Below are 12122 nucleotides of genomic sequence, written 5' to 3'. Positions count from 1 at the left end.
CAAGAATCCTTACTTTAAATCCTGCAGTCTTAGAAATCATGATTATATTGTTGGGATAATAGGAGCAGACGATGGCAGAGGAGTGGCTGTTTCTCTCCAAGGCATCCCTTGGAAAACAGATTTGGTGGGTTCAAATTAAATAAAGACAGAAAACAGTGAAAGGATTAAAATACATGGAAAAATTTTGCACTTCCTCTCTTCTGTGTTCTCTGCAATAGTAATAAAAATGTACTTGCACAACCTGCTTGTAGGTGGAAGAATATAACTGCATGGGGATTGTTGTTGAAGTAAAGAATTCAGACCACAAAATAGAGGACTACCTTCTCAAGGGAGAGAGGGTACACTGAAGGTACAGGAGGACATTTGCTATGTAGAGATGGGCTATTTTTATTGTTCTTCTTCATGATATCCTGAAAAAGTCCTGGGGTTGCTGAATGGGGTTAGCTTGCTTCCTTCTCGCCTAGAATGTTACCATGGATACTGATACTGATAACCTTCTATGTCAATCTATTTTCCTCCACTATAGAGGAAACTCCATTCACTCATCATGGAAAAGGAATTGGAAGTGGTTCCTATAGAGTCATGAGAACATAGCAAAGATGTTCCTATGGAGGTACGGACGAAGTGAACCAAATCACACGCCTGCCCCTTATTAAGAAAATCATCTCACAATCAGTGCCTTTTCTGAGAGAATTAAGTCTTCCAGGTAGGGGCTTCGAATAAGGAGTCAGCAGACAGGAATTAAATGAAATAATCAGTCCCCAATTCATTGCTAACTCTAAGATGCACCCAAGGACAACAGAAAGAATTATTGGTAGTTGCTTCCAATGACACAGGCTAAGGGAGATACATTCAGAGCATGAAGCAAAAATGACCTCACAGGCACACTGAAATCTTGGGTGGCTTTTTATACCTTATGACATTTGGACAAAATTCAATGGAGGTGGGGTAGGTAACATTCACATGTAGTCAATTGACTTCTTTCCTTTCCCTGTGCATAAAAAAAAAAGACAGAGAAAACATAAATACTTTTTCTTTGTAAGGAAAGATTGGTTGTCATTGAATTAGTAAAGTGGGGAGACCATGCACATTGCAAGTGCCACTGCTTATTTCTTATCAGAGTGGCCAGAGGAACTGTATATGAGAATTTTTAAGTGAAATGGTCCATTTTTTAAGACACAGAATAGACTGAGCCAAACAGACATGCGGGGCACTAGTTACAAATTTTGTAACAGACTATCTAAAAAGATTTTGTCTTCTAACCAACAGAACATTTTTTCCCAACCTTCAATATAACTTTTCTTCACGTGAGTTTCTTTAGTGACAGGTAAAAGAAAACTTAAAGAATAAATGCTTTCGTGTTCATAAACTAATAATTCACACAGTGAAGTATCCTATCGTAATGATTCCTATAATTGCAATCTATTTAAATATTGTAATACCCCCAGTATATTAAGACAATCACTAGAGGAAATTTTACTATTATAATATCGGTATATAATTTTTAACACTGCCAGTTTTTGCCAGTACACTTCATATGCCTCTGCTCATCTTCGTTATCTGGTAGGCTGCTGTTTGAAAAAAATTGAGTATTTTTTCTCAGAATCCGCAACATTTTATGTTTACTGGTATTTGCCTGAGATCTCTTCTAGTAATTACATTTATTATTTTTTTTTGCATAGGCAGGCACCGGGAATCGAACCTGGTTTTCTGGCATGGCAGGTGAAAATTGCCTGCTGAGCCACCGTGGTAGCTACCTTAGTAATTATATTTATGATGAACTTAACTATAATTCCTCTTGCCATTTTTTAAAAAGATATATTTTATAATACAGATTTAAATAAACAGTATTAGGTAAATATGGTGCTTATAATTTCATTGTAAATAGCATTTTTATATGTTTATGCTGCATACATATACATATATAATGTTTGAAATTATTGAAAACTATAAAAAAACAATCACCTATAATCCTATAATCCAAACAAAACACTGACAATATTTTGGGGATTTTTTTTGCAGGTTATATTTTCTTGGAATGGAGTTTCATTTTTACTTTTAACTTAACGTATTATTATTATTGTTATTTTTTAGTTATAGCAACTCTACCCAAAAGTGAGTTTGGTTGTTGCTATCAAGGCTTTCATTACCTGTGAAATTAACATTTATTAATTAAATCCTAGTTCTAGTAATGACAGACTAACTTTTATCCCATAAACTACCTCAGGGATAACACTTGCAAATAGTACATAAAATATACAAAGGAAACTTTGAGAAGTACTAGAAATTTACCAAAAGTACACAGCAAGTAAAGAAGATTTGAACAACACAGAAGAAACTGTGTTGGAGGTGATCTAAGATTATGTGTCTTTTCCTGGAGGGACTAATGTGTCCCTGTTTGGCTGGGACTTTTCTGGGTTTTGCACTGAAAATCCATATCCTAGAAAATCCCTCAGTCTCAGTGATATAGGATAGCTAAAATCAACAGAAAGCAAACCTCCTATTGACCTGAGGTTTAAGAGGGGGGTTTGAGGCACCAAAGCAGTTGAATATGAAGAGAAAAATCACAGAATAAAAGAAACAACAAAAAAGTGAGATTCCAAATCTATATATAAACTGCCCTTAAATCCTTGGCTGATTTCAAAATTGGACATTCTTGGAGGAAGGGTTAAGGCAATAGGGGGAGAGAAGTCTCCAAGGTGTCTGCCAGAGAGCAAAAATGACTTGAGCCATTAATTTGGCTTCTGTACACTGCAGGATATACAGAGTTTGGAGTTTGAATCCTGATATGCTAGAGAATTTTAATACTTTCTCAAGCATTTTTTTAAACCTGGAATGGCCATAACTCTTCTACCTTCTACACTAAGAATTTGCTATAAGCTAAGGTGGGAAACTGAAACTGATAGACCTGAGAAAGGTATAAACCATCCTCCACAAGATTAAGGTGATTTGCTAATAATCTAGAACAAAAGTCAACATTCTTCAGGGAAATAAAAAAACAATCTGCGTCTAAATAATATATTATATAAAATATCACATACATGATTAAAAATTATGACACATACAAAATATGGGAGACTGTTTTTTTTTTAGAAAAGCAGTCAAAAGTAGCAGACTGCCCTTGTTTGCCAGGGCTGCTGTAACAAAGTACCATAGACTGGTTGAGTTAAACAGGGATTTATTGTCTCAAAATTTTGGTGACCAGAAGTCCAAAGCTAAATACAAACTTTCCTTAAGTCCAAAATCAGGTGTCACAGTGTCATCCTTTCTCTGAAGTCTTTTGCGTTCTGATAGTGGCTTGCAGCTAATCCATAATACAATGTCTGCCCCCCTCACAGAGACATCTTTCTTCCCATATGTCTCGTCCTCCTGTGTCCAAATTTCCTCTGCTTATAAAGACTCTAGTCATATTGGATTAAGGTCCACCCTAATTCACTTTGGCCTCGTCCTAACTAATAGGATTGTTGAAGTTCCTACTTACTGATGAATTCACATTCATAAGACCAGAGTTAGGACTTGAACATGTCTTTGTGGGGAATACAGTTCAACTCATAACCCAGACAGATCCTGAGCATGCCAAGATAATGGCATTAGAGAATTGTTTTCAATCAAGGCAGTATAAATACATCAAGGACTAAATAAAAAAACACGGTCATGATCATGATGATTTATATGATCAAATGAGTGAGCCATAAGGAATCTCAGCAGAGAAATGGAAAGTATTAAAAAAATAAAAAGTCAAGAACTTACTTTTAGAATATCTCAAAAGAAAAATTCACTGCACAGGCTTTAATACGAGATTGGCAATGGTAGAAAGAAATAATCAGTAAAGTTACAGATAAAAAATGTTATCCAATTTATATAATATAAAAAAGCACAGAGAAAAGAGTACAAAAAATTAAAAGATCCACTGAGAACTGAGATAATGCTAAGCATTCTAATATGCTTGTGTAGAAGGAGACAAAGGAGAAGAGAGAGAGAAAGAGAGAGAATAAGGAGACATATTTAAAGAACTAATGGCCAAAATTTTGCCAAATGTGGTAAAAAATATTAACATATAAATGCAAGGATCTCAATGGACCTCAAGCAGGATAAAACAATGAAAACTACATATGCGAACTTTATAATCAAACATAAAACTACAGATACAGTGAAAATTTTGAAAGATTATGAATGCGTCTAGAGAAAAATAAAATATTACATTTTGGTGGACGATTATTTCAAAGATAATTGGCTTCATATCAAAATCAATTGACCAGAGAACAATGGATGACATCTTTAAGTTGCTAAAAGAAAATGTTTACATAGAACGCTACATCCAGTAAGCACAGCCTTCAAAAATGAAGGCAAATTAAAGGCATTTCCAAGAAGATAGTGGATGAGAGAATTTGTCACCAGCAGAACTGCATTAAAAATAATGCTAAAGGGCGGGCCACGGTGGCTCAGCAGGTAAGAATGCTTGCCTGCCATGCCCGAGGACCTGGGTTCGATTCCCGGTGCCTGTCCATGTAAAAAAAAAAAAGAAAAGAAAAAAAAATTGGAACAGTGTATTTTGGAGCTTATAATATTTTCATGTAAACTAGATGTCAAAAGAACAAAAGATCCCATAATTGGGGTTAAATAAAATTGTATGCTTTTGCGAATTTCTTGTATATTTCATGAAATAGTATAATATTAATAGTAAAATCTTTGATACGTTAAAAATTCATAGGACAGAGTGGGTAATGGTGGCTCAGTGGCAGAGTTCTCGCCTGCCATGCTGGAGACATGGGTTCGATTCCTGGTGCCTGCCCAGGTTAAAAAAAAAATTCATAGGACAATATTTAAAGCACCATTAAAAGTATAACAGGTACAGCCAAAAGTCTTTAGAGAAATTAACACATAATTCTAAAAACAAAAAAACCCAGAATATTTTATAAAGGCAAAATAATGTGGTGTGGACCCAATGGAATATTATGCAGCAGCAAATAGGACTGAAGTCTTTGAAGACATCATGTTTTGTGAAATAAGCCAGACACGAAAGGACAAATATTGTATGATGTTACTGATATGTCCTAAATATTATAAGCAAATGCATAAAGAATCCAGAATATAGATTACCAGAGGATAAATTGAGGTTGCAGAATGGGGAGTTGATAATTAATTTGTACAGAATTTCTACTTAAATTGATTGTAGAGGTTTGGAAATGGATGGTGGTGATGGTAGCCCATTATTGTGAGTGTAATTAACAGCACTGACTTATATAGTGAATGTGGTTAAAAGGGAAACTCCAAGTCGTAAATATTACTAGGATAAACATTAAAAGATAAAACATAGGATTGAACCCTATTGTAGATGATGGACTATATAGTACAAGTATAAGAATCCTCTTTCATGCATTATAACAAATATATAACACTAATGCAAGGATTATTAATAGGATTGTATATAGAAAAGAATGCTCCTAATGTAAACTATGAATGATAGTTAATAGTACTGTTCAGCAATTTTTTCATCAGTTGTAAAACAGAGACAATTGTTGTTCAAAAATTTTTACAACTACAAAAATTGCTGTCATCAATTGTGACAAGTGCTCTCCACCACCACAAGGTATGGGGGGTATGGAAACTGAGTTTTATGCACTATTGTCCTGTAAATTCACAACTTCTCTCATACTTGTTATTTACTAATTTTTATTTTTTAATTTTTTTCAGGTGAGACTATGAACACAGTCCCCCACTACCACAAATTATACAGTGAATTTCTCACATTTTGGGAAAGCTCAGCAGTCAGCACATCCAGAGTGCAATGGATAAGCCTCGCCCTGGGTAAGTCACCTTCTTCGTCATGGTTTCTCCCCTGCCAGGTATGTATATATAATAATAATTTTTTTCAAAGTAGAAGGATTCACACTGATTTTAAGCTTAAATAAATGACTGATTCATGTCGTTTTATAAAATGTTAAGAGAACAAATTAGAGAGTCTAGAATGTATACTTGTATATGTTCATTTGATCTTTTTTATTAGAGAGGTTGTAGGCTTACAGAAAAATTATACAGAAAATAGAGATCCCATAAAACCTTATATTATCTTAACACCTTGCTTTAATGTGGTACATTTTTTATGATTGATGAAAGAACATCGTTGTATTTATGCTATGAACTATAGTCCAGGTTTCCATTAGAATTACCTATTTGTGTTGTTGTCTTGTGATTTTTTTTACCCTATTGACTTATATGCAATCTAAAATATCTCCTTTTCACCACATTCAAATATATAATTCAGTGATGTTAATTATATTTACAATGTTGTACTTCCATTACTGCCATCCATTAGCAAAACTTTTCATCACCCCAAATGGAAATTCTGTACAATTAAAGCATCAATTCCCACTATCTACCCCCATCCTGGTCCTTAGTAAACCTTCATTCTAGTTTCTGACTATGAATTTGCTTATGCTTATTATTTCATTTAAGTGAGATCATACAATATTTGTACATTTGCATCTGGCTTATTTAATTCTACCTGATGTCCTCAGGGTTCATTCATGTGGTTGAATGTCTCAGAATTTCATTTCTTTCTATGGACGAATTATGTTCCATCATACGTGCATACACAATTTTGTTTATCCATTCACTGGTTGATGGACACTTGAATTGCTTCCATCCTTTAGAAGTTGTGAATAATGCCACAATAAACATTGTTGTGCAAATATTCATATCAACAAAGAGCATCAGTAAATGTCACTACACATAAAAATCACAGAGTATAAACTTATTCTTATGTAACTCCTCCTCCTAGAAAAGACAACAACATAAAGCAATAATTATAAACTACTCTTATGCACATATAATATATAAGGATATAAATTTACAGCAATAATAGTATGCAATTGGGGAAAAGAACAGAGCTAAACTTTTGAACATTATTGAAATTAAGTTGATATTAATCCTAACTAGATTTTTATGGTTTAAGATGTTCACTGTAATCTCCAGAGCAACCACAAAGAAAGTAGCTCAAAAATACAGTAAGGGAATTAAAATGATTCATTAGAAAATATTGATTTAGTGCAAAAGGTGATAGTAAAGAAACAACAGATTAAAAAATAAAGGCATGGGACAAATAGAAATAAATAGCAAAAAAGATAGATGTAAATCCTACATGAAACACAAATTGATCAAACAATTAAATTTTTCAATCAAAAGGCAGAGCCTGGCAGAATGGATAAAATAATAATCCAACAGCGTGATGGCAAATTTTACATAATTAGATTTAAAGGCACAAGTAGGTTCATAGTAAAAAGATGGAACAGGATATACTATACAAACAGTAAGAAACGAGTACTGAAATGGCTAGCAGATGAATAGACTGTAAGAAAAACAGTTGTTGCTAGACATAATGATATTTTATAGTGATAAAAAGTCAATTAATCAGGGAGATGTGGCAATTTTTAACACACTCACACACACACTACATAGATACATGTATATGCAGACAGAGCAACAAAACACATGAAGTCAAAACTTAAAGAATTGAAGGAAGAAATTCAACATTAGGAAAAGACCTACAAACCCATTTTTCAGTAATTGATTGAACAAATAGGCAAAAGATCAAAAGTGAATCTTAAGAACTTCATGTTGAATGAAATGAGATAAACACAAAAGGACAAATATTGTATAATCTCACTGATGTGAAATTTAGAATTGGCAAATTCTTAGATCAGAAATAAGAATTTCTGTTTGGGTGATGGAAAAGTTGTGGTAATGGATAACGGGGATTGTTACACAATATTGTGAATGCAATTATGCCACTGAATCATATATCTGAATGTGATGAAAGGGAGAAATTTTAGGCTGTTTATATGGTACTGAAATAAAAATTATAAGAAAGGAAATTGAAGGCTTAAACAATGGTATAAAACAATTAGACCTAACAGAAATCTATAGAATAGTCCATCCAGCTACAAAATAATCCTTACTTTTCCCAAGTGCATAGCAAACATTCTCCAGGATAGACCATATTTTAGGCCATAAAAAATTTAAAATACACTGAGCTATATGTGTATCAGCTTGTATTTCCCTGGAACTTTGAGAAACTCTGTGACACCTAAGACCCAGAAATAGAGTGCTGCAGCCCTTACAGCTAACATAGCTATATACGATAGTAGTAAAAGTAACCACAAAAGACATCAGACTCCAATTAGAGATAATAATGGAGCCAGTCTGGCTGGGACTAAGGTTATTCAGAGCACAGGGTAAAAGATGGTGATGTATGTTCTCTAGGTCTCCACCTACTGTATGAGACCAAAGTCAGAGAGGCTTATTGGTTCTAGATCCTAAATTTTCTGTAACACACAATCTAAATCAACCTGTCTGGGTTGCTCGCTTAAACAACCCAAACTCCTGAAGTTCAAAACATGAATGAGCCTTGTAATTCTGTAAAACTTAATGCAATACCTGGATAAATCTCAGCCTATGGTGGGCTGATAATTAAAACGTCTTGGTAGAAGTCCCTTGAGGGTCTGAAGAAAAAAAAATGTGGAACTATTAAAATTTCCCATCTGGGAAATTCCAGGTACCCTCTCAACCATTGTGACTCCTAAGAAAATAGGCTAAGCCTTTGATTTTGAGACTTGCCCTTATAAAAATTATTTCTGTAGTAGAGAAGTTAAGACTACCTATAATAATGCCTAAGGGTTGCGTCTAGGAAACCTCTTTTGTTGCTCAGATGTGGTCTTTCTCTCTAAGCCTAACTCTTCAGGGAAAATCATTGCTCTCCCCCCTTGTGGGACACAGGTGTGAAATTCCCCCTGACCACATGAGACCTGACTCTCAGGGATCATGGGATTGCAATGCCTATTTGACCAAAAGCGGAAAGAAGTGCAAGACAATAAGGCAAAAGTGGCTAAGAGAGACCAAAGAGAGTGACTAGGCTATTCTGTGAGCTATATTATGAAAGCTTCAATTAGATAGTGCTAATTTCCATGGTTCACTAAACCTTAACCAACACCACTCTTGCTAACACTTAAGAATATCTAGGGCTCTAAATTTTCACTAAATTTGCTTTCCTGGAACCTATAATTTCCAGAGGGTGCCCAGGCCAGATAAATCCTGAGACCCAAAGAGACCAGCCTCTCCAAGATTATCAATGAATTACATACCCCTATCCTTTAGTGTCAACACCTCTTTTCAACATGAAAAAGTCAGAATAGACATTCCTTAATGATTGGGGAAATGATCAAAGTTGAAGGAGATGTTAGGACAGAGAAAATAGAATTGAAGAAATGAGTATGACTGCTGAATCACTATATTGATTTTTGTTTTAGCCTCCAGTGTTTTGGAACAGCTAGAAGGAAAAATCTGAAATAATGGAATGATAACCCATAACAAACTCTGAAATCTGTTCTGTTACTATTTGTTGAAGTTTACTTTGAAAATTATTGCTTTTTCTTTCTTTTCTTTGTAAATATGTTATACTTCACAATAAAAATATTTTTTAAAATTTTAAAATATTGAAATTATTCAACACATGGTTTCATCAATGATAAAGGAAATTAGAAATCAATAAGAAAAGTACATTTTAGAAAGTCATAAATATGTGGTAAATAAGCAACAAACTCTAAAATCTCAATGGGTAAAATTGATAATTACAAGGGAAATTAGCTAATACTTTGTAATTATTGAAAGCAAAAGTACAGCATGCCAGGACTTATAGAACACAGCTAAAAAAGTGCTGAGAGGAAAATTTATAGCTGTAAATGCCTATATTGAAGAAGAAGAATGAACTCAAACCAACAATCTAACCTTTCACCTGGAGACATTAGGAAAAAAAAAAAAACTCAAAATAATCATATGTAAGGAAATAAAAAATATTACAATAGAAATTAATGAGAATTAAACAACAAGCTAAATCAAGAAAACCAAAAGCTGGTTATTTGAAAACATCATCAAAGTTGGTAAACCTTTAACTAGAATGAACAATAAAAAGAAAAAACTCAAATTATTATCAAGAATGAAATCGGGGACGTCATTGCCAATCTTACATATGAATTATAAGGAGATACATTGAACAATTGTATACCAACAAATTAGATGATCTAGATGAACTGCAGAAATTACTAATTTGAACATATGCAGACAATATCATTTGCCAAAAGATTAACACCATTCATGGTAAAAAAACAACTATCAACAAATGAACAATAAAAGGGAATTCCTTACCATGAAAAATGGCATCTACTTAGAATAAATAACTAACTTCATACTTAAAGGTGGAAAACTGAACGTATTTTCCTGAGATAAAGTATAAAATGACATTGTGCAATTTCTTCACTTCTATTTAGCAATATGCAATCAAGTAAGAAAAATAAAAGACATTCAGATCAAAAGGTAGAAGTAAAATTATCTCTATTGCAGCCCACATGATGTTGCATGTAGAAAACCTGAGAAGCCCACTAAAAATCCCCTAGTACAAAAAACAAACTCAAAAGGTTGTGAAATATAAGATTAATATACAAAAATCAATTATATTGCTATACACTGGGATGACCTATTCAAAACTGAATCATTCACTTGGAACAACTTAAATTTCTAAAAATATCCAAAATTCAAAAAAACACAGACTACTTACGAATAAATTTGATAAAAGAAGTGCAGATCTTGTACAATGAAAACTATGAAACTTTGTTGAAATAAACTGAAGGAGATCTAAATAGGTGTTAAAATATCTGTGGTCATAGTTTGAAAGGCAGTATTGTTAAGATGCCAGTACTCCTCAAACTGAGCAATGAATTTTTTTAAATTTTTTTAATTATGAGATAATACATATATAAGAAAGCAATAAATTTCAAAGCAAATTTTAGCAAGTAGCTATAGAACAGGTTTCAAAGTCTGGTATAGGTTACAGTTCCACAATTTCAGGTTTGTCCCTGTAGCTGCTCCAAGACAATGGAACTAAACAGAAATATCAATATAATGATTCCATAGTCATACGCATTTAGTTAAATCTAACTTTTCTGTTATAATTCGTCCTTCTTCTTTGATCCTTCTTCCAAACTTCATGGATATCTGGGCTATGCTCATTGTAACTTTCTCATGTCAGAAAGGGGTGTCGACAATATGGGGTAGGGGGATGGAACTGGTTGATGTTCTTGGAGAGACTGGTACCTGTGGGTTTCAGGACTTATCTGGTCTAGGAACCATCTGGAGATTTTAGGTTTTTGAAAAGTAAATTTAGTGCATGAAACTTTTGTAGAATCTCAGATAAAACCCTGGTTTTAAAGAGCACCTTTAGAATTGTGTCTATTCATATCCTTTATCCATTTTATAACTGGGCTGTTTGTTCTTTTGTTGTTGAGTTGTATAATTTCTTTATGTACACAGGAGAGCAAACCTTTATCTGATATGTCATTTCCAAGTATTTTCTCCCATGGAGTTAGCACCATTTTACCTTTTTGAGGTACAGAAGCTTTGATTTTGAGGAGTTACCATTTATCTACTTTTTCTTTCATTGCTTGTGCTTTAGGTGTAAGGTTTAAGAAACTAACTCCTATTGCTAAGCCTTGAAGATATTTTCCCATATTTTATTCTAAGAGTTTTATGTTCTTATCTTTTATATTTAGGTCTTTGATCCATTTTGAATTAATTTTTATATAGGGTGCAAAGTAAGGATCCTCCTTCATTGTTTTGGCTATTGGTATCCAATTCTCCCATGCCCATATCTTGAAAGGACTATTCTGTTTCAGAATATTTCAATAAATAACCTTGTTGAAAACCAATTGACCATAGATTTGGTGGCCTATTCTGCACTCTCAATTCAATTCCATTTGTCAATATTTCTGTCTTTGTTCCAATACCATGCTGGTTTGACCATTGTGGCTTTATAATAAGCTTTACAGTCAGGAAGTGTTAGTTCTCCAACTTTGCTCTTTTTTTGTGTGTATGTGAAAAATTCTAGCTACTCAAGGTACCTTTCCCTTCCAAATAAATTTGATATCTAGCTTTTTCAAGTCATCAAAGTAGGGTCTTGAAACTTTGGAATTGCATTGAATCTGTAGATCAATCTGGGTAATTGACATCTTAACGACATCTAAACTTATCTATGAGTACAGACTGTCTTTCCACCTATTTGGTCCTTCTTTGAT

The 12122-nt window shown here is 33.6% G+C and overlaps 1 non-coding gene across 1 annotated transcript; it reads right to left on the bottom strand.

Moving 5' to 3' along the window:
* Window positions 1-5693: 5693 nt before the first annotated feature.
* Window positions 5694-5854, bottom strand: LOC143665101 (U1 spliceosomal RNA). Its single transcript, XR_013166775.1, has one exon. It is a non-coding gene; the product is annotated as a U1 spliceosomal RNA (small nuclear RNA).
* Between the last annotated feature and the right edge of the window lie 6268 nt (window positions 5855-12122).

This window comes from Tamandua tetradactyla, chromosome 20 (genome assembly GCF_023851605.1).
Source record: "Tamandua tetradactyla isolate mTamTet1 chromosome 20, mTamTet1.pri, whole genome shotgun sequence".
Lineage (NCBI taxonomy): Eukaryota > Metazoa > Chordata > Mammalia > Pilosa > Myrmecophagidae > Tamandua > Tamandua tetradactyla.
This window is presented reverse-complemented; position numbering and strand designations above follow the sequence as displayed.